We start from the raw sequence: 23951 nt of genomic DNA on the forward strand, positions 1-23951 counted from the left end.
TAGTTCTCAGAAGGTTAAGTATGCATTTGGTACCGGTGTAATGATTTACATATTGAGAGTTTCTAACATTATGAGATGTTTCAAAAATTATTTATAAGCCACAGGTTTGGCTCAAAACAACTTATACTAATTTACACTAATGCTAGAATACTTTCTAAGTATTGACAGATTTTAGCTGCTTTCTTTTCCTCTTTGCACCTTCTAATAAAAAAACTGAGTGAAAGTACAGTTGCCTTTCATTTAAGCTTGTTGTAGTTTTATTGACATATAGCACACTGGGAGTTATAAAGCTTATGGATCAAAGCAACGTTTCGCAAATCCCATATTACCCACATTAAAGGTACAATGACAATATATTTGACAACATGTCATAGATATGTTGTGCAGCATTAATCGTGAACACTTTAGCCCAGAATCATTCTGTAGAAATGGCATTTGTGGAAATCCTAAAACTCAAGTCATTGCAATTTAACTTGCAAGAGTCCAAATCACTTTTGCTGGTGTGATGCAAAGCAAGAGAATGCGAACCTACAAGAAATGTTAAGATGACATCGCAGATAACAACCAGAAATGTGGTGTGACTGCTCCTTGCACAAACACTCAGGAGCTGTCTGAAGACAGACTACAACATTGCTATTGAAACTCAGAAGAGGATATGCCAATGTGGATTAAACTTTGGATTTTACATGTTTACCTGCAACCTTGGCAGTGAGTGATTGTTTTAGTTTTTTTTATTCTCACTGTTTGGAGTGTTGTGGTTTGAATAACTTAGTTTAAAAGCAATGGAAAAAAAAAACCTTAAAAAAATAAATAACTGAAGTAAGACACCAAAGTCTCATCTGAGACAGCCTTCAAGAAAAGAGTTCAAACTAGTAATGTTTGTACTTAATTATATGTTAAAATTACCACTCTAGCTTTAAGTACAGTTGAGTATTTGTTTTCTTATAATAAGCTCTGCAAAGCTTCTATGTATTTTTACATAGGTATGAAATAGTAGGCTGAATTCCTACACCAGTTTTTTAGTTTTACCAACCCGTCAAAGCCCTTCGCTCTTGAGCCAAATCTATCTTGTTGCATGTAGAAATGCACACACACACACAAACACACACACACACGCCCACACCCACACACACATATAGATTTGGCTTTAAGTGCATTCCCAGGGGACACGTTAACATGTAGCAGAAGGAAGCTGGGATCAAACCCTCAACTTTCTGATTCCAAGACAACCACTCTTCCCATTAAGTCACAGTCACCCTATTAAGGACCTTCCAAGATTATGATTATTTTAATAACACGTAGAAAACACATTATTTCTAGAATGCAATATTTGGTGGAATATAATATCTCAAGCAAAAAAGGAAAATACTTTATTCGATTCTTTAGTAGTTTCAGTCATACTAAAAATCTGTATACTGTAGATTTCTGCATTCTAACTGAAATGTGCTTCTAATGTGTTGAAGAAAAGTGGGAGGTGACTGTATAACACTTTTAATTCAGCAATGCACAGTTTTGTAGTTATATTTTTACGTTAACGTTGCATATAAGCATCTGTCTTAACAGTCCAAAACCATTTTGCTCTTTTTCCTCACCATGTTAAAAATACGTTGGTGGTTGCAGGACTACTGCAGTTTTGAAATTTAATAATATGTTTTAGATTTTATAAAACAATAGAAAATGGAATCCACCACCTAGGTATTTTGTTTACTGAGGATCTCATCACACCGGCAAGCATGCAAACAAAAGCTTAAGTGTGTGGCTGCTGAGGTAAAATAAAGGACGGCGTTGACAAGGCAACAAGAGCTCATTATCTCATTGTCTATGCCGGTCCACGGTGCCTCATCGATGGGTGCCAGAGAGGAGTTTGCAGCAGACAGATGGGGTTGCGCCCCACGTTTCATACAAAAGACGACTGAGCAGGAGTAACGCATCCGCAAAATGACATGTTGGTGCTGTAATCCTGGATTACCTGTCTGACTCGCTCCCTTTTGTCGTGGTCCTCCGCGTTGCATGTTCTGCATCACCAAAGATGGCATCGGTTCAGTCTCGACTCCGGCGAGGCTGTGTTTGATCTGAATTCTCAGGATGTTATGGGTGTGCTGTGCTCCAAACTTGGTCTCAACTGACCAAGTTTGGAGCGGATGTACAATGCAGGGAAGGGACAGGAAATTTCAGCAGGCAGGGGTAGAATAGGTTGCATTAATAACCTCTTCTGTCACTGATTTGTGTTTTGTTTGTAGGATTGATCAAATCCACAGATTTTGCTTAAAGAAAGCATACCGTGGGATTTGTTTGTCTTCCAAATGATAAGATGTGTGAAAAATGCTAAATTGGAGGGAGGAGTTTAATTTGTATTATTTATTTTGATTTTAAGATTTTTTGCCGCACTTACTGATTAGCCTCAAATTAATCTTGGAACCTTGGAATATTTTGTAACCTTTTACTTTTTCCTGTTCCACATTGTTATTAAGTGAAACTTCACTTTCATCTGACAAAGAATCTGTCGTAATGAACTAGAGATTACTTTTATGGAGGAGGCCTTGCAACCTCAGACTCTAAAGTATTTGCTTTGTAGAATGTGTCTTATTTATTTATTTTTTTTTGGGGGGGCGGGGGGTGGTTAACCCCAGTTTTTATGAAGGAGGTTTTTGGGTGATTTTCTTTGTATATTTACTGTGAAAATGGCAACTGAATCAAGTATGATTATTTATTTTTCAATATTATGTGTTTTTTATTATTATTTTTTTATCATTACAATAGCTTAGAGTAGTATACTCATTTTTAAAGAATTTAAAGAATTTTTTTCTAAAGTTTGGTTGATTTTGCAGCTTTTACTTAACATTCATACAGCAACTTCATAGGTGAGGAGTGTTTTCAGAGAAAGTGTCTCTCAAGAGAGAGCATGAGGCAAGGTGTTTTTTTTTTCTATCTCTAGACTCTCTCTAATCTAGTATTTTTCGCATTTAATGGGTTCAGTTCTGTCTAGATTTCTGTTTCGCAGCAACAGGATATGTTCTGCAGCAGGTGTATACCAAGGGATACATCTTGTGTTTGCAAAAAGTGAGTGGGAGAAGAAGATCTGCTGTTTTCCTGCTTGAAATGTGCGTTATTTTAGTTGAAAACACACTGGCAGCCTCCAGAATTTTAGGAACAAATAAACCCGTAACTGAGAGCAGGCAGGGAAACTTGAATTCCATAACTGAAGCCTTGTTCATCACATGTGTTTATCATATGCTGCTGAAACACATTTTGCAGCCGTCTTTTTTGGCTGACGTGAGCAAGAAAGCACATAACACAGTGTGACTGATAAAACCGCATAATAAATATATTATAAGGTCTTGAACAGACCACACTGTTTTTTTCTGAAACATTTTCCACAGTTGTTCCAGCCTCTTCTGAATGATAATCTGAGCCTAAAAATGTGAGTTTTTAAGTAGCACATATATCAACAGTTGAAATCCTCAAATCTTAAGACAAGATTCTCAAAATCACAAAATCATAATTTTGTAATTTTTGCCACAGAATCGAGAGTAACATTTTAAACAAAGAACAAAATCATTACAAACTTGTTTGTGTCTAGTGTGCTACTTCAACATCAATCAACGTATCCTTCAACTATTGTGAGTTGTTGCTCATATTATTTTGGTTTGTAGCTCATTTAACAAAATCCATGAATGTGTCTTTACATCCAGTTGTGCCTATAGCAGCAGGGCAAAGTCCAGAAAATATTATTTCAATGTTAGAGATGCTTCTTCAAAATGTCAGCTTGGTGACAAAAACTATAAAACTGCTCAGTGTCTCCAAAAACTGTGTATATTTTTGTTTCAAATTGAAGACAAAAATCTGGTGTGTTCAATAAACTCCAATATCGTTCCAATTTCCCCCCCCATATGGATATTTGCTGAATTGTTACCATGTTGACTCTCTGTGTTTGACAAGACTCATTGACAACATAGATCATAACATATTTTAGTATAGTTTCCGAAGGTATTCCTTGGTCAAGAAGGATATATAGGAGTGAGTTTCCAGGATCTTCTTCCAATGGATTATACCCAAAGTTTAACAAGCTTTACTTAGTCCAGCCACCTCATGGAGGAAGTTAATTTCAGTAACTTCTCTCCAGCATCTTGTTCTTTTAATTAAATGTCATTACTGTAAGTGAGGAGTCTGAACAGAGACAGACCAGTAAATCGACATCTCAAATTTTTTAGCTCTGTTGTTTTTTTTGTCCTCATAATGACAGACTCGAGGGCACGCGTTCCTGGATAATGATTCACAATCTCTCTTTCCATCTCCTGCTTCATCCTCCCATCACCCATTATTAGGACACCTATATACTTGAACTTCTCTGCTTGGGTAAAGATGGACCCCTGACCTTTTAAGCTGGTTAGTAATGGTTAACCTCACTCATCAGCTTTGGCTACATAACCTCCAGTGAGGTGACATACCACGTCTGCAAAGCCAGATTTTGCCTCCAGTTATTGACATGTCCAGACACCAGCTTTCATGGCCCCTAATCCAGATGTTCCTGCCTTCAGGAGGAAAAAATCTAAATTGGCCCAAAAATGTCCTAATACTTTTATATTTTGTAATTTTCTCTGAAAACTTCCCAAGTGTTGTCAGAAATTTGTTGAGTCTGAAATTGTCAAACATCTCAAGGGACGTTTGCTCTTTCAAAGCGGCACTCAATGGCTAGTTTGCATTTATTTCAGAGCAAAAATGTTTTAAAAACAGGTCACAAAAGAGATGTTTCAGGTATGGGTGTGGATCATGAGAAACAAAAATGTTAATTAAAGGGTTTTTCAGTCGGTTTGAGTCAGGGAGAGAGATTTAAGAGCTTTTTAAACTTATAAATTTGCCACTTGACAAACAAAATGAGAGCCTTTTGACATTCAATAAAATCTCCTAGGATGAATGTTATTTTTTGTCTGGTATATATAGCCCAGTGACGCCTCATCTGACTTTATTACTTTTTTTGTCAGCTCACATGACATTTGCTTTTGACATATTCCAATTTAGCTGTCAAAGTTTATGAAAGCACAAAGAAGAAAAACGCATCAACAAAGCAGAATGCACAACACAATCTGCTGCTTATATTTTTTGACCAATAATATCCAGAGATTGACTGCCTGGTTAAATCAGATATAAATAGATATTCCTATGTTTGGATTGATGCATAGGCAGTGGTAAGCAGAGAGTTGACGTAATTGGGAACAAAGAGGAAAAAAAAAACATAAAAATACTCAACGTCTCTATGCATCAGTAATCCACATTTACACGGAGCTCAGCTATATGTGCATGAAGGTTTAGGAACATGTATTTGTGACTGCAAAAAAGTGTTCATATCTTTATGTTCACATAAATATTAGTGGAGGCATTTATTGCTGGATGACGGTGGGGGTGAAAAGGAGCCTTTCAGTATAATGTGCTCTTTAATAAAGACACAAGTTGGCAGATTGGGAGTGTCAGCGCATGTGGCACATAGCCTCCTCAGGTGATTTATGAGCACACTGCTAGGCTATTACATTTCGGGCCCCAGTTCTATTCTGTGATTGTTATAAAAGAAGCCCAACCTCTGTTGAAACACCACAGGTACAAGCATTTTGTTTTAGTTGAATATCCTTTTTTTAGATAATGGAATTATGCATGAGGAGAATGTAATCGTGTTGTCTGTGTAGCAGATGTAGCTCATTTATTAGGTTAGCTTTTGTGTTTTTTGTCCTTCAGAGTTTGCAGCTCCTATTCAAGGGGGAATGGGCTGAGACTGTTTGCATCTTCATTAAATTTTCAATTGTTGTTTGAGTTGAATTATTAGATGTGCTTGTCTGCAAAAAGGTATCTGTCCAGGGTTCTGTTTGTTTTCCAATATTTCTATGCAGTTGTAACCAGAGAGGGGTATGAGGTATCATTGCGTCTTTATTAAGGCTTTTTATCAAAACTTAACGGGAAAATCAACACCAGACAGAAATCTACATCTTGCCATGATCATCTGAGTCTCAGCAAACCTGCTGCAGCAGGAACTGAAGAGAATGGATCAAAACAAAGAATCCAGAAAGGTGTTTCAGGTTCACAAGTTTTTCTCTTTTATAGAGCTAAGAAATATAAAGTAATTTATTACCAGATAAAAGTGCCTAAAAACTTTTATCAGATTAAACAAAGTCACATATAAGCTTCAGGTGTGTTTCTTTTAAAGGCAGTGAGGGATATCAACATTTGTCTTGTAGGGATTTTATTCCCTACAGAATAATTTCACTCAAATTAAATGTGGGGTTTTTCAAAAACATGTAAATAGATATATTTATTTTAAGTTATTTTCTAAAACTTTTCAAATGCAATTATCCGTGCCTCTATATTGTTCACTTATAAGGCAAACTGATACTTCCAAAAGGTGCAAATCTGCAGTTTCTTCCTGCTCTGCCGAGCTTTGGACTTGGCCTTGTGTTTGTGGAGGGAGATGGGTGAGAGGCCACCACAGCGAGGCCAGAGTTTGCACAGCAGAGCATCGCAGCTGAAACGGCAGTTGTCAACCTCCGGCGGAGAGAAAACTACAGGGCATCAGCCAGAGTGGTTTGGAAAAAGGACGAGTCAGGGTCGCTTTCAATTAGCACAGCATGTCGTCACTGCAGAGAGCCTCTAGGGCAGAGAGGAGAAGGCTGGATGTAGCCTTGGGCTTAAAGAAGGAGAAAGGAAGGAGAAGCGGGCACAGACCAAACAAGTCAAGATAGAAATACAAACTCTTAAAAACTTGCTGTATTCTGACAGGGAGGTCAGAGCTTCTCAGACCTCCTTCAAGGGTAAAATTGTGCCTTCTGCTGCCTTGAAAATGTGCATCCAAGCACATTCAGGAAATGAAAATAGCTTTTTTATATTTTCCTTCCACAGTAAATCAGTACAGTTGGGAGACAAGAATTCCAGCAATTTCTGCCCTTTTATTAATACATAAACACTGAATAATGCCTTCTTTCAGAAAATTCAAGAGCAAAATCAGTGTTTTGCAGAATTTATGAAGGCGTTTAAAGGTCATTGGCAGCTCTTGACGGTTTCTGACAGGGCGATGGCTCTGTTGGCTGTATTGTCCCTTGGGACATGGTGCCAACAGATTCCAGTCATGGCAGCTCAACAAAGCTTCGTCTTTACACATTTTCTACCAAATCAGTGGAGTTGACTATAAGATGAACTTTGTCAGCTGTGAGGGTCCATCTCAGAAATGCCTCCCAGAAGAATGAGAGTGGAATAATTATCGAGTCCAACAGTCCACTTAACTCTGACAGCCTCTCAAAAAATCATTTATAGGAAAGAAGGTGTAAAGACAATCACCTTGTCAAACTTGCTGATAAAGAGCAGTCTCTGATTTTTTTATTTGATGAAAAGATGACAGACATTTCCTTTACTTGGAGTTTAAAGCAAAAGCCAGTGCTTGTCAGCAAGACTGCCACAAATAATCGGTTTTACGTCCTGGACGTCAGAAATGGCTACTAGTTACTGTCCTTAATGCTCTAATGCAGGGTGAGACGTTTCCCTTCTTAAATCTCTGAAAACCAGCAGAGCAGGATACGACTCATGGTCTGCTGCTGATGTGGCAGTTTGAAACAAATGAAGCTGCTCCCCATTTGAAATTCATTGGCTGTTTGTGAGGCTGTTTATGTTTAGTGTGGGTGTGCAATGAGTTCAGTCATCGCACTGTGTTTCCAACTAACTCTGGCGGTTAGTTGGAAACTATCGCACACATGCATGCTTCCCTTCAATGAGTGAATGGAAACGTTATTTTGACATTTTTAAATATGTTTGTCTTGGATGGAAAAAGTCTATCAGAAATTTTTCAATTATTATACTGCAAGAACTGCAAAGTATCACTACTAATGTGCTCACAGGAAAATCCTGTTGAATAACAATAAGAAAGTATCTGAGTTATCATGTATTTGCTGATATTTATAACCAGCACTCCTCCCACTATATCACACAATGCATTTGTCTACACTTACTTGGATTTTCTGTTTTAAAAGTGACGGCCAACATTCAACTTGATGCAAATTTAAATATGATGCTTTTCATTGGTTAACTCTTGTGGATATAAAAACTGAACGCAATTTGTTTCAGACACACCTTTTTTTTCATTTGCTATAAAAATATATCAAGTTAAACATGTGTACTATAGAAACTACTCACCCGGTGTATTGGTAATTAAAAAACTTTATAGAAAAGGTACCAAAACACATTTCATGTACTTTTTGTAACTTTGAAATCCAGTATTTCTTTTCTAAAAAAATTGCAGTTGTATTTTTTTAAGAACATTATTAAAGTTATTATTATTATTAATATTTTTGTGGCTTCTGAATACAGTTCCAGCAGATAGAAAAACATAACCCAAATTTATTGTGTTTAATTTAACAATGTCATATTTTATACACCCTCAACATATAGACTCTCTGGCATTTCTTTAAAACAACTTTTAAGATGCAGGAGAGTAATTATGGGAAATTTTAGAGATTTTGAATTCACAAGCCACAAATGTGTATATTTCTCTAGCTTCATATTAGCACAGCTGTACAGGCCATATAATCTTATGGATCCAGCTCAATACACTGATACCTCAGACTTTGATGGGAAAATCAGAAGCTGTGCCATTCAGCCACATCTACATTATGCAATCCTGATTATTGGTATGAAATGGGGTTTACTGAATTAGTACTAGAAGTAAATATAATTATAAAAAGTTAATTATGTCTGTAGTAAAAAGAAACAATGCAAGCACAGACCATTTTTCATGTCATCATCATATAAGAGGACCTGATCAAAAAAACCAAAAAGAAAACATTGTATATACCCATATTCATAATTTGATGTTTTGTTGAGTAGAGAGAAAATAAAGTAGGTTCTCACACTCTGATTATTGGGTCACATGAATATGACAATAGTTTGTTGCAATCTTCTTTAGAAGAAAAACTTTTTTCCATATCCTTTCCTCGATTTTATATTTTGACAGTGAATCAACTTAAAGAGGACATGTTAAAAGACAATAATTTAACGTTTCTGTGTTCCACAACTTCTCTACTGGAAATTTAGCTCTCCCTGATCCATGATACCTATGTCAAATAAGTTCAAAGAGATGCTAAATGGGTTTTACATTCTTTCTGTTGGATGTTAAAAAAAAAAATAAAAAATTGTAAGTACAGATGACAAGAAATGTAGTAATAGTAAGTACCTTGACTTGAATATACCATCTATGGAGGGAACAAATGATAAGAGCGATAATAAAGAAATCTTCAAATGTCAAATACTTGAATCTGAAGAGCATAGTTAAATTATCATGCAAAAAGCTGACCAGAAACAATAAGAATGATTTTAAATCTAAATCTGCAAGTCGTATGAATAATTTGGGGTTTTACCTGTAGATGTTCCACAGTAAGGTTGATTTAGTAGAAGGTGCTGTGTATTCGTCATGTGGAAATTATTTTACTCTGGTTAATGTTTCATTGTTGAGTGTCACAAAGATAATGTTGCTATTTGAGAAGCATCAGTGTAAATAATTGCACATTTACTCCACCATGTTGTCCGATCCTTCTTTACCCTACTCTGAACCAAATGTGTCCTCTGCAGCGTTGACGTGAGCTCTTTATTAGTTTTGAATGAAGGGAAAGTGTGGAGAACAAATTGAGCTCAGGCTCTCTGTACATTTCTGGGCCTTTTTGTTTTCTGGATTGTAATGGCAAACAAGATGCATGTGGGAATAGGAGGAGGAAAATTGTCTCAAATGAAAAGACCAGCAAATAACACGACCGTTGTTTTTAGTTAACATTGTGGTCAGAGCAGCTGAGCTGTTTGCTTTTAGCAGGTGCATTGTGGGGAAAGGCCTAGAGGGAATTGGGTAATTTGTTAGAAATTCTTTTTACTGCTGTGTAGTTGTTTGGCCTTTAATTGAATTCTTGTGTTCAAATTCTGACTCTTCTTTCCTCAATTGTACATTCATCTGCTTTTCTGCTGTAAAAATGTCTATTTTTAGAAGAGTAAGTGGATAGTTTTCCTTTGGTAAGTCTCTTCGCCCCTTGTAATTGTCACTGCTCCAATTCCTCCCCTTGTCTAAAAGATGGCAATTAATCTAATTAGTAATCAATCAGCCATTGGGCCTCCTGCCTCTTCTGTGCTAATGGAGGATATGACAGGCCTGGACCCTGCATTATTAATACCTCCATTTCTGGAGCCCAGGGCCCCCTGGAAGCCGACGGTCAGGGGCCATTGATCACGACCACAACCCAATGAGCTCTGCAAGGACTGTGGGGAAATATCCACAAAGTGGTAGGAGTAATAATAGGGGATGTGGTGGGCTTGGCTGTGGTGCTACAAATTTGTTTTGTTAGAATTAGGGCAATTTTTGAAAAGGAATTACTTGGCCAACTTTGCTCAAAGGAGGAGATTAAATTGACACAAAACTCCTGAAAGTGAGACCTGGAGTGCAAGGGGATGCTCGAGGTGGGTGTTTGAAGGAGTAAATTGTTTAGAGTTGTGTTAATGGGAATGTAGGGCTCCAAAAAGCTCATTAAGGAAATGTAGCTGGCTTTAAAACTATTATGGCAGGATAAAGGGAACCCTCTGTGGGGCTATTTCTTGAAAATAAGATTAGAAATTGTAGAATCTTACGAACACAAGGGTGCAATGATCACAGTCTGCCAGGGAAACAGTTTCTGCAACATTATCCTTCATCTCCTATGTATTCCAATCACATTGTCTAACAACTTCAGCAGCTGAAGTTGCAGCACTTGATAATAGTCCCACCTGCTGATCTCATTCCGTATAATCAATACTGGTTGCCACTCTATTCAGACTTTAGTGGAGAAAGTCTGAGTCAAGCAACAGACATAGGCTGAAGGTCCTCCTCATTCTGTGCCCTCTTTAGCTAAATCCGCCGACCCTAATTTGTCTAACCCTGCAAGTGGCTCTTAATCATGTTGCTTATCCAGTCCACATATTGTTTTTGAGAATACACTCTTTTTGTAACTGATTCTGCGCTACTAAAGAGTAACAGGTTGTAATTAAGAGATGGGGATTCTAGGTCTTGATATCTAAATTTGTTTCGCACATGTGGTGAGTTTCAGAAAATCCTTCTTGTTTTGGAATTGGCAATGTTCTGGTTTCCCAGACAAGCTAAATGTTACATTTGTTCAAGTTTGTGTAGGTGCAACATAAAGCAATGATTCAGTGTGACTGGTTTGACACAATCTGGCCTCCATCTAATATGTTGTAGCTTCACTTCATTTTAGGAACTTGTTATCTTGGCAAAGAGTCATCCTGAAGATTGTTGATATGAAAGAAGATATCACAAGAAGAGGTGATGGCTTAAAATCAGAACCCTCAGCCAATATGTTTTAAAGCAGTTTTAAAATCTTCAATATAAAATGGAAGTGTGTGGTTTCTTTATTCTCCTTCTCCATTCAGATAAACCTTTGTAACAGATTTGTTGTAAAAAGAGCCATTTATTGTAAGGTTCTATTTAAATAAACCCTCCAGTCCATTTGCTTTTAGAGATGGTATATGTTACTCCAAGGGCTGCCATTGTATGACTAAGACGTTTGGTCATTTGGCACAGTGACCTTAACATTTCCATCAGCCAGCCCCCAGCTCCTTCCAGTTTTTACAGCACACAGGTTAAGTCACCACAAACCGGCATGTTGAAGCTGTCACACAGCTCTGCTTAATTTACAGAGAGTCTGGGGTTGTTAAGAATTTATAGGCCTTCAGTGGCTTTATGGTGCTATGATGGGAGTGAGCGGCTGTGTTCAACTCACACCAGCTGTAGTCGGCTGCCTCATTCAACAGGGATTTAGACAGCAGCTCATCTGCTGCGCTGCGGGAGTTGGTCAGTGGACATGCTTGATCCATGGCTAAGGTTGTAGGGAATTGCTCTAAAGTGAGGATGTCTCTTCCCAATGCTTTACTTGAGTGGCTTGAGGGGGGGTTGGTGAAAACATGCAGATAAAGTGTCTCCAGGGGTTTCTTTAGTTACTGGAAACCTATAGACCAGTTACCATTACTCAGCCATGATCATCATAAACTACTTACGTATATGTTGTGGGAATGCTGAAACTGCAATAATGGATTTCCAGGAAGTTCATGAGTAACATATGCCCCTATGTGTAATGTGGTTTATTGTACCACATTATACATATGGGTAGGGGGGCTAAGCGAAGGATGTCAGTGTGAGAGAGACTTTTCAGTGCTGCATACGGGAGTGTGAAGAACAAAAGCAAGCTCAAGGAGAATAGGGATGCTCATAATTATATGGAACTATTAGAAATCTGTGTAAATGAATGAGAAAGGAAAGCTGTGAATAGCCTGCTTGTGAATGTGTTTGTGCAGGTAAAGCTGGTGTTTCAATAAACCTAACCACCAAAGAGATATGACCTACATGCTTGCATAAAAAGCCAGCTAAACATTTTCTTTTGGTTGTTTTGAAACTCAACAAATCCATCCAGATCCCCCTCCCCGGTGGGTCTGAATGATTTGCCTTAATATTATTTTAACTTTTCAGTTTTTGTTTCTGTTATCGTGAACACTGTTTGTTTTGAAGCAAATATCTGCTGTTCTATCAGCTTCCATATTGCCTGTTGCAAAAACGAGGTTTAAATAATTAAACTTAAAATTATTAGTTGCAAGTCCGAACTGAAAGAAACAACTCATCTAACTTATGTAGCATCCATAGATTAATTTGTATGTTTATCCACTTCCTTTATGCTGTGCTGTTGTCCTCTATTGCTTTGAATTTTTTAAGTATCTTATTTTCACAAAAATCTGATAGTAAATAGTATAAAGCAAGTAATTACTAAACAAGCACATGCAAAACATTATGGCATATATCACAAACATTAAAAATATATCACTGTAAAATAAACTCAGGTTTCATTCCTAGCTACTTGGAGCTCTTATTAACAGACTAGAAAAGGAAATCCACTTGCCTTGTTGCTCTTGTATATGACTAATAATTTTTACGCCAACGCATTTCTATGACACTGTTTTGTTTTGCAGCACATGACCTGGAACATATCTGCTTCCACATCTTCCATAAGCAAACCTGCACATTGTCAGTTTCAAAAACAAGCTTTGGATAATGTACCCTGCATTTAACACAAGTGTAGGCATCTATAGAAACATCCTGGCTGCGGAGCTTTTACTTTAAACAATCCTGGCAATCTATGGAGAGTGGGCGGAGCTTTGTCTTGGGAATTAAACAATTCTGAACTTATGGCCCATTTCATGTAAGGATATTAAGCTGAGCATGTTTCCTCGAATGGACCCATTGTTTTCTGGGCAGAAAAGCAAACTACTCAAACATCACCCTACAGTCCTCCTGAACCATAAAAATCCTCAGCTTCTTTATTGTCATCACCAAGTTGTGCCCGTAACCCAGCTCAGCCCAGCACATCTGGCTCACTTTATGACTCCTCTGCTTGTGTTAGCTGTGATGTTATGACAGCACAGTGACTGAGGAGATTACTTTGAGAAGACATAAAACCCCTCTTCATGGGGCCTCTGTGGGTCACCGGCCACCATTTAGGCAAATGTGTCAAACCCCTGAGGTTTTTAAAGCAGTGGGTATGCAGCTGTGCATCCTTTTTTTTTTCTTTCTTTTTTTTAAGGTTTTATTGGCTCTAGTGACCTTTATTTGATAGTTAATTGACAGGAAAGTGGGTAATGAGAGAGGGGGAAGACATGCGACAAAAGTCGCCAGGTCAGGAATCGAACCTACGACGGCCATATCAAGGACTAAGATCTCCATATGTGGGTTGTGCGTAACCCCTGCACCACATCAGCACATCCCTTTATTGTGCATCCTTATGTGGTTTTCTGTTTGCTTTCGCAGGAAGTTTGTGGAAGACTAAGCTTTCTTAGAGGAGGATCCTCGAAGGGAGGGTTTAGTATTTGACGGCCCACCAACCGAGCCACGTTTGTCCTTCACGCAACAAGACAGATTGTTACCTTGGAGGAGTAGGAGGAGCACGGATTACTGGATCGTTGGACGTGACAAAACTGTAAGATCACATGACCTTCTTTTCTCCTCTTGTAATGTAACTTAAATGTCAGACATTTTAAGACCTCTTACCCTCTGTTTGCTTCTTTGCACATCCTTAGAACATAAAATTTATAAGCATAGAATGTGTGACTAGTCTTGTGATTTTTCGTTGTAGAGTAGGGCTGGAAATAAATATTGCTTCTGCTGTCTACATCAACCTAACCTTGTGTGACTCAAACCTGACCACATGATTGAATCGGCACACAGCAACTCTTCTTATGATTAGCCATTCATTCTTTATGTATTTTGAAGATTTCTTACATGTCATGCGAAAATGATGTCTCAGACTAGTGCATAGCTGTGAATTTGAGAAAAAAAATATTTTAAAAGATTTAAACATCTGGAATTGTGAACAATATTTATTACAAAGGCATATAAAGACCTATAACAATGTCTTATCTGCTCCAATGCGCCAGGTTTCTGGTGAATGAATGGATAAGTTTGGGAGTTTATATTTAGCAGTGTGTTAGGTAATCTTTTTACCATTTTTCCTGATCGTGTTGCCTTTGCAGGTTATGATGATATTGTTTTAGCTTGACCAAAGAATAAAAAGCACAGTGGAGGGTTAACACCAGCTTTGTCCTCATGAGCTCCTGTTTTCACTCATTGAATGTTTAAATTCTGGTTCTTTCTATTCATGCTTGCTTTTCAAAGCTGCACTGTTCTGTGATCTCCTCTTTTGGCTGGCTGTGCACACGTGCAGCTCGGGACCAAAGTAGAGTATTCTGCATCAGTCAAAGTGAATAGAAGGCCACCATGTTGGCAATGCACTCTGCTGACGGCAGGGAAACATCACTGCTGATTCCTGGTTGAGTGTATCAGAAAGAGGTTTTGTTGCTGAGCTGGATCTCTGGCATCATGGTGGCATGAGGGGCCCCAATGTCATTATTGATGGCACAAAGATGCATCAATGTAGGTTGAATGGGACAGAATGGCAGTCAGTGCGGGTGCACAAGCATGAAACGCGATCAGACCGCTGAGTTGAATGGAGGTGTTATTCTGCCAAATGCAGGAGTAAGAGAGAGGGAAGCAACAAGAATGAAGGGCATTGCTTTCATATCTTGTCACCCACTTGCTTAATAATGCAGGCACTATGTCGCTGCTTCTGTGAAAGAAGCATAGTTTTAAATGTATGAACATTTGCTCAAAGCCCACTTGCCAGGAACTTTCTGAAAAAGGTCTTTGTGTGGATCGTCTAAACACAAAGCAGCTTTTTGAAAACCCAGCTTCTGTTGTGATGAAGGCAGATTTACTGAAAATTAACTGAGATAAACTTTTAACCCACATGATGTTTTGTTTTTGATCATGCAATTTGTAATCACAATTATTTATGGGTTTCCTGTTTATTTATTTTCCTGCAACCAGCTCCTATGGTGTACTGGGAGTAAAGAAATATATACTTCACTTGGTGCCACATTTGGACTGCAGATGACTCTCTATATATATATATATATGTGTTTTTTTGTTGTTTTTTTTTCTATGTTTTGATCTTATAGTTTACCTGAAGCCTCTCAGAGAAAAGAGTCCAGCATCTGATGTTCTGATCCAAATTTAAACCCAGATTCTTGCATGTATCTGTTTCACACTTGAGTCACCAAGATATCCCATGTGTATATTTCATTGTCTTTGCCCTCTTATAAACTCACATTGACCTCTCTCACTCGTTACCCAGAGGGCTCGAGTCTTTGCCTCTGCCCTTATTTTCTTCTCTTCTTCATGTGTTTCTCTACATTTTCTTCTCCAAGCCATGCTATCGTTCAGTGTTAAATGAGGGCACTGCCACACTTCGATGTGCTGTGACAAATTGGCACAGAGGAGGCAGATGGTGTTGGGGAGGAGACTGGTTGTCATACCATTTGCTGCAGTGACATGAATTGATCTTTGCGCCGCAGAGCAAATACACAAGCTCCATTTGTGTAATCTTGACTTTGGTTACTTTGTGTGCACCCACACATCACACCCCAGCACACTCTGATCCGCATGCCACCCTACTCTACACCCGTCCCCATTAGTATCAATGATGTGTGCAGTGGAGGCGCACATTTGCTGTCGGAGGGTCTTCGCTTGGATCCGCTCAGAAAGCTAAAAGAATGCTGAGGGATTTCACACAGGGACAGAGACCTTAGACTAATAGCTGACTGCTGGGACTCTGGGAGCCCTAATATACAACTTGTTATAGATGCATAGCATTATCTGCATTCTGTATATGACAGCAAGCTGTACATGTTTGCAGGCTGTTCTATTTACAGAACTGCTTTTATTTAACAAAGTTTACCCTTAGGGTTTTGGTGAAGCTTGACTCAAGTCCCCGTGGATGTTTTTCACTGCAACATGACTTTTAGTTAGCTCATAGTTTGTCTGACAAGGAGTGCCATTGCTCATTAGGCTGAGTCCTGAGGATGTGGAACTGCTCCCCAGTTGGGTTTTCTTTAGAAAAGCAATGGATAGGTTTTTGAAACACTCAATTTGTCTAAAATCTTGTTCGGCTGCATGAACAATGTTCATGTCTATTCAATGTGAAAGTTAGACTTCAGATACAGACAGCGCCTCGCACAATCATTTAAATTACTGCTGTGAACATTCTTCCTAACCCCTTTTTACTAATTCAGAATCGGCTTTGTTTGTGCACATAAACAAGAAATTAAAAATAGGTTTGAGATTTTTTTTTAGAGTTGAACAACACTCAGTTTTCCCATACTTTTTTATGGGATAACTGGAAGCATTTATCTGGAATCCTTCCTCTGTCTTTTGTACTCTAACCAGGTAAACACACAGGTGTCTGAGATGCCAATAAAAAGGTTTGCTTTCTCTGATGGACTATTTTGAGCTGGCAAAAAGACTTTTATAATTAACCTGATAAAAGAACCAATGATGACCCTTTTTCAGTTTGCTGGCAGAGTCCACAAGATTCTTGCCTTTCTGTCATCTTCTAACAAAATCCTCAGGTTCTGTGGAAGAGAAACAGGCCCATAACATCAGAAATTCTCCACCATGCTTAACGAGACACATTGACATTTAGAATAGTCAGCCAGAAAATTGCTAAACAACCCCCCAAAGAACATATTGGCATGTAGATAGCACTTGTAGAAATTTATGAAGAGTTGTTAAACCCCTAGATGCCATCCTTACCGGCAGTTCTTCAACAAACAGCTTTGGTGATTTTAATTTTTATGTAACAATAAGTCAATTAACATCTTCCTCACAATTTTGGTGTAAGATACATTTGAGTCCATGTCCAGCCTTGTTTGTCGATATTTGTGTTATTTTTTTTTTATTTTAATTTTGGTCCTGACTGTGAGCAATTTAGATAAGTAGTTTTATTTAGCATAATAAACTTCTCCTCTTGGCTCATCCAAATATATTGAACTACCTCTACATGTACTTGAAAAGGATGGCCTTCTCTTTATTTTAAGGAGTGGTTAAGCATAACTTTAAGGCATATTACCAGAGAGAGAAAATTAAATCAATCAATGCATTCCAATGAAGTGATACTAGACATTTTGATTAATTAAAAAATAACATAAATCATAATTGCCAAATTTAGGTGTTCCTACAAGTTATTTGGCATAGCATTCACATTGTTGAATATTTATCAGAAAGCTGGCAGGCACAGTGCAGAGATATTGATCCACAAACATGTAATCCTCTGGGTCTTTGCAGCATGCATCTATAAAGCAAAAGCCTTTTTTTTATTTAATATTTTTTTATTTTACCAATTTTTAGGGTACTTTTTTGAAATGCTCTTTAACAGTGATCTGATGAGATTTGTGCTTACATTCCCTCTAAAACCCATTTTTTCAGATTTTTTTTCTGCACCTTTGATGATGAGCTTTAGACTAACTAAACCCACATAAACACTAAATTCAAAGCTCAAACAGATTCCACATTTTTAACAAAAAATCCATGTGCTATACATGCAAAAATGCTTAGCCAAAGTCGGTTTGGTTAAAAAACGCACACGAATGCACTTACATGTCTTAGTTTGAGCAACAGAAAACAGTCAAGTTTTGTAATAGCTCTTTGTAAGAATAAATAATCTGCAGGCATTTTGTTCCATGTGCAGCAGTAGCATTTACATTTTTGTATTCATGCTGAAACAAAAAGCTTCCAGACCACAGAGTTTAAACTATATCTGCTGAGTTTAAATAAATCAAGCCTTGTGAAAGGAATGAAGCCCCACCAAAAGATTAAAATGGGCTCTGCAGTGATGACAATCATGGCTACACACCAAACAGTCCAACATCTGTTTCAGGAACGCGCACCAAGAGCTGTGGATGGGTGCTACAGTTTAAAGTCAGCTTTCACATCTCTTAACAATTTAATCTCTTAGCTTGGGTCGGAAACATTTATTCAATTTGGATAATGAGGCAAGGATTACTTAATGTTGAGGTGAAAGTCAGGCAGCCCTCCAATGCTTGACTCGAGGCTGTTTATAATTACAATTTAAATGAGCAAAGGGTCAAGAGTCTTTTTTTTATTTTTTTTATTTTTTCGGTTTCTAAATAAGTAAAGGTCATAAACAAGCAGCTCTGATTTCAGTGTAAGTCTGAAATTTATGGTAATGCTTTTTTAAATAATGACGATGAAAACCTTAATTAATTTTAATGTTGGAAAAATAGCAGTTAGTTTGCATGCTGCTGAAGAAAAAAGCCAACCTAAAGCAGACACAGTTGGAAATTTCAAATCAGTAAAAATATTAAAAGGATAAATATCATGTATAAAAAATATAGGCTTCTTGTGGAAATTCAGAATGAGCATCTAGAATAGCAGAAGCTGAAATGAATGTTGTTTACGTGCTAAAGTTAGGACGTTAGCTTTACCAAGTATGCTAACTTTAGCACACTCAATCCAACATCATGTAAAATAATTCACATGGATCCCCTAAACTACCTAAACTTGAAGTACAGGACTCCAGTATGGACTAATTGTTATGTATTCATCATATTGTGTCAACAATAAGTCAATTAATTAATAATGGGTCTGTCAATAACATTAAAAATTTATCATTAGGCTATACGTTTACATCGTTCTCTCCTTCTTTGGCTATGTGACCTTGTATTATTCAAATTATATCTAAATTCTCAAATTTGCTGCCCTTATGCAGAAATTATCTAGGTTTTGTAGTCAAAAAGCAAATATTCCTGCTGAGGAAGTACATGTTGATATTTGCTGCAATGTGTCATAAACCTTTATCCAACTCCTGTCCTTATAAAAATTTATATATTTGTGGAAACTCCAAAATAGCTGTTTCAGATAGAAGGAAGGAGAGAGGGAGGGAGGGAAGGAGGGAGGAGAGAGGCAGGTTGTTTCTTCAGCTTTTGGCTGTATGTTCAGCTTGATGGTGTATCAAGCTGTTATGTGAAGGCCAAAAGGAAAACGGTACATTTTTCTTTTCATCCTTTTGTCCAACTGGATTGGAAGGACAAGGATTAGTAGCCATTTTTCCATTCCAACTTGAATAAACACTTCATGAATGCTTATGTTTTTTTTTTTGGTTCAGCATTTGTGTTCCTTCCCAGAAAACAAGTGTGTGTGTTGTAAAAGGAAACAATTATAGTTAATCTCAAGAATTAAATTAATCAATACTAATGGTGTTCCAATAAGAGTGTACCTATGAAAATAAAGTTCAAAATGTGTAAAATGTTTTTGTGAACAAAATTAGGATTGCTGCCACCTCGAACAGAGGAGAAAGCCACAATGATAAAAACACAATGCACTGAAAGGTGCAGGGGTCTCAGACCGAACTTCAGTTGAAATACTTGGAAGTGAGAGACTCTAACAAGCCTCAAAGCTTTGTGTCTTCTAATGACAGAATGTGCTCCATCATTGAGAAGACTGATTAAAAGCCCTTCACTTCACAGTCTGTGTAGTTGGAGCATATGGCCGGAGGGCTTAAGCATAGAGAGAAGACATCTGCAGTAGCAAATCACTTGGACAGAAGTAAGAAAATTAAATCTCAGAGATTAAAGTGAATCATCTCATTCTGTTCGCGGACAGAATGAGATGAACATGCATTTTCGACTTTAAAATGTTTGATTTTAAAGCATGCATTTGAACATGAGGTCATGCATCGTTTTCAAATGCAACCGCATTTCTTTACCTGAAGCTGCAGCTTCAAGAGAACTTGGATATGATACTGTTATATCATGTGGTCTTCATTTTGATTTTAAAACATCAGAGCATCTCTAAACTTTCATAAAATTTAACATCAGAATAATTATCCTGATAAATGTTACATATTAGTGAGGAAGATTTTTCTCCAGCTATGGCAATTAAATGATTCTTAATTGGCACTAAGAGGCATAAGGCATTCCAAAAAATTATCCCCTTTATCCTTACCCACCACCAGCTGCCTAAACAGTTAGTACAAAGCAGGATAAATCCATGCTTTGTTTACACCAAGCTCTGACCCTACCATTTGCAACCATTTGCAATATATTATTCAAGTTGGAATGGAAAAATGGCTACTATTACTACCAGTTGCAAATCAGGACTCGACAGACAAGGTTGTATTTTTCCAATCTGGTAATTTTTGGTGCACCTGTTTAAATTGTATCCTCAGTTTCCTGTTCTTATCTAATGGGAGTGGCACCCGGTCTAGTCTTCTGCCGTTCATGTGCTTAAGGTTTCAAGCGTCGCGCATTGAGACATATTGTTCTGCATACCTCGGATGTACCATATGGTTATTTCAGCTACTTGGCTGTCTGTCATCATGAACGAGCCTGCCTATTCTTCTCTGATGCCTAACCTTAACAAGACATTTTAATCTGCAACACTGTAAATCTGACAGATGGTTGAGCTTAAAAAAACACTCTGGAGATGATAGTATACCACTTATTCTCATACCACCAAACAACTATGGCACGTTCAATGACACCAATACCCTTGGCTTCTCCTTCTTATGCATAGCTTAAACTTCAGCAAGTTATGTATTTTATTTCATGAACAGAATCTGACAGCTGATGATCTGTAACCTCGTTGAGGAAACTTGTAACAATTACTCCTTGTGGCTTGTGATGGTGATTAAGCCAGGAAAAGCCTTTTGCTAAGGGTGTTGTGAATGCTTCCAAAATGTTCACCTTGAACTCCAGAAAGCCATTCTTTCCATTTACCTGAGAGTTTGCAGTTGCTCTTCAGCTGAGTACTCCCCCCTTGCTGTAACCATAACACTGTTTTGCATTAAGTGATTGTCTCAGTTATTGAGGGAATTTTTTATTTTTTTTCCAAGCACTGATTGGAAAAAAATTAGTACTCAGCACATAGTCTTGCGCTGAGGAGGAACATGGCACCTGCTCATGAAAAATATGCCACATTTAAGCATCAAGGTCAGGGTGGTGGAAGATTTCTCAAGAGGGCTGAAAAGTCATCGGCAGAGTGAGCAAATACAGCCAGGTGGCTGATGAACTCTATGAATCGTTTGACAAACCCTATCGCTGGTGACAAATTAAACTGTCAGCAGTCGCTCTATGTGGCTTCACATTTCCTGTGTTGATCGTGATAAGCTCCACTGCCGAGCCAGCAGCACATAGCTGTCTGCAGAACAGCCTGAAAAGCCAGTGAGGACAGAGGTACAGTCAGGAGACCTGGACAGATGCTTGTCTCTATGAATTGATGATACTAGACATCCAGACGACTGGCTTAACCACAGATACAGGCAGGCAGAACCAGAAGGTGTGGCTTCTTGCATGATCTGCAGTCAGATACCACAAACAGGCGATCATGCATTTCAAGATGAGCCTCTATTGGTCTAGTTTTCATCCACAAGCATTCTATTGATGTCATTAGTCTGCTGTAAATACATGAAATGTGTACTGTGTGTATCTTTTTTGGCATGTTACTGGCTAAAATGCAATATCACAGCTTCCCTTTATTGTATGTTTATCATTTGTAGCAACAGATGAATATGCAGCTTAAAAAAATACTTGTAACACCAACATGTGAAAAGCTCAGCTCCTTCAGATATAATTTAAAATTAATACAGCACAAAACTAATGTGTTTAATATATATGTTTTTCATGTACCAATTAATAATTTCATGACAAAAGTTTTGTTTTATTATTATTTAGAAAAACTATTATTGAATTATTTGACAATTATTTCAATAAACAATTAATCTTGAGTCATCCAATTAATTATTTCAGCAATCAAATGTCTGGCGATATATAAACATTTACTTTAAAACTCCAGATGTTAAAGAGTCTATTTAGTAACCACTATGATTAAATACATAAATGGTGTCAAATATAAAAAAATATATTTATTATTTTATATACTTCCATTCATTATCACTGAAATACTTCTGGTTATGCTCAAAAATGGCGTCTAATGTAAGCTTTTATGTTTTGTTTCAGGAACATTTGCTGACAACTCAGTTTAAAGAGGTCTGCTTTTCAGACAAAAGTCAACAACTCTAAAGTTCTTTCATGCTTTGTTTATCAAAGCCAGATGTATCAGAAATATGACGCATGAATGGTATGAAGCAGTATCTCTTACAGGCACGCACACTTGCTCTGCACTGGAATTTCAGCTGCTGCGTTTGCACATTATCAGTTTGCCATCTTCAGTACATATTAATAGGTTTGTTGCCTCAAAATATATCAAGAAGTTTGGAGTAAATGTCTCAGACATTTCAGGCCCATTTGAAATATGTGTTGTAACTTTAAGGATAGCAATACATACGAGACTAAACTACAGAATTGTGTAACGTTTTTTACGCAACGTTAAAACCAACAACTTAAGGACCATAAAAGGAAACTATGGGATTAAGAAAAATGTAAGTTTTGGGGTGCATTCACACCAGTCCTGCTTAGTCTGCTTTAATCAAATGCTGGTTTGTTTGCCTTGATGATTGTAAAAGAAGGAAACGCTTATCAGGTTTGAAAGCATGTATTATTGCCAAGCAGACCAAAGACCAGGATCTGGTTCGCTTGGCACAGTGTGGTGTGAAAACAAACTGTACTAGCTGGAAACGTAGCAAATGTTGCAAATTGTTCCATATTCATAAGTGAGTCTACTGGAATATTAGGTGTGGAAACATCCTTAGATTTACACTTGCAGAAGAGAATGTTTGAAATGATAGAGACTAGAGTTTTTGAGGATAATGTCCAAGTGATCAATTAATTTTGTTCTGTGTTTATTTTGTGATGTGAAGCTTATTCAGAAATGTGTATGAGTCCACATTTCTGAAGCATCATATCTTATTCATATCAACATCATAACCGTGGCGTTTTGGTTTCCAGCCACGTCAAAACTTTGAAATTCTAATCAAAGCTTTGAGACTTGAAATCAAAACAGGTCTGTTCTTATTGAGTCAATGTTAGCTGTGTTTTTAATTTTTTTTAATTTTTTTTTTGTATAGATTTTTCCTTGAAGGAGCCAGGCTGTCTTAAGTAATAGGTCTAGAAGTTTCTTAAATGTTTTGGTACATATTTATATTTTTTGAGTAATATTTTTGCAGGTTGTTGTTTGACAAATCGGTTAAAACAATATTAAAGGCAACAAACTGAAGCAGTTACCCTTCAACACTGGACATCGAGGAGCATCATTTTCTCACAGCTATTTAAAGTTAGCTGGTGTTTACCTTTATTTAGAATTGAAAATACTTTTTTGGGTTTGGTGAGCTGTCCATGTACAGTTTAAACAAAAACAGTTAATTTCAGGCACATTTAGGCTGGCCTTGTGATCAGTTCTAATAATTTTTCAACCACATCCCAGCAAAACTCAGGTACGCTCTTTATTTGAAGGATGTTTGATTATAGTTTGATTCTCAGTTTGCAAATAATATTTCTTACATTTATTATCTATACATTTTATATATATAAATATACAGTACATTAACATCTACTGTATATCTACATTTAATGGGCTGTGTGTGAAAATCCTAATACAT

The 23951-nt window shown here is 37.4% G+C and overlaps 1 protein-coding gene across 6 annotated transcripts in view; it reads left to right on the plus strand.

The window, feature by feature from the left end:
- sema6e (sema domain, transmembrane domain (TM), and cytoplasmic domain, (semaphorin) 6E) overlaps positions 1–23951 on the plus strand; it is a 144449-nt gene that overhangs the window by 48387 nt on the left and 72111 nt on the right. For 5 of the 6 annotated variants that reach the window (XM_055047115.1, XM_055047119.1, XM_055047120.1 and 2 more), the window contains one exon: positions 13853–14021. The gene's annotated coding sequence lies outside the window, so the exon portion shown is untranslated. Of the gene's footprint in view, positions 1–622; positions 709–13852; positions 14022–23951 lie in introns of those variants that run through there. The other variant, XM_055047118.1, reaches the window with a different exon arrangement.

The sequence above is a fragment of the Poeciliopsis prolifica genome, unplaced genomic scaffold (assembly GCF_027474105.1).
Source record: "Poeciliopsis prolifica strain line A6 unplaced genomic scaffold, Auburn_PproV2 SCAFFOLD025, whole genome shotgun sequence".
NCBI classification, from domain to species: domain Eukaryota; kingdom Metazoa; phylum Chordata; class Actinopteri; order Cyprinodontiformes; family Poeciliidae; genus Poeciliopsis; species Poeciliopsis prolifica.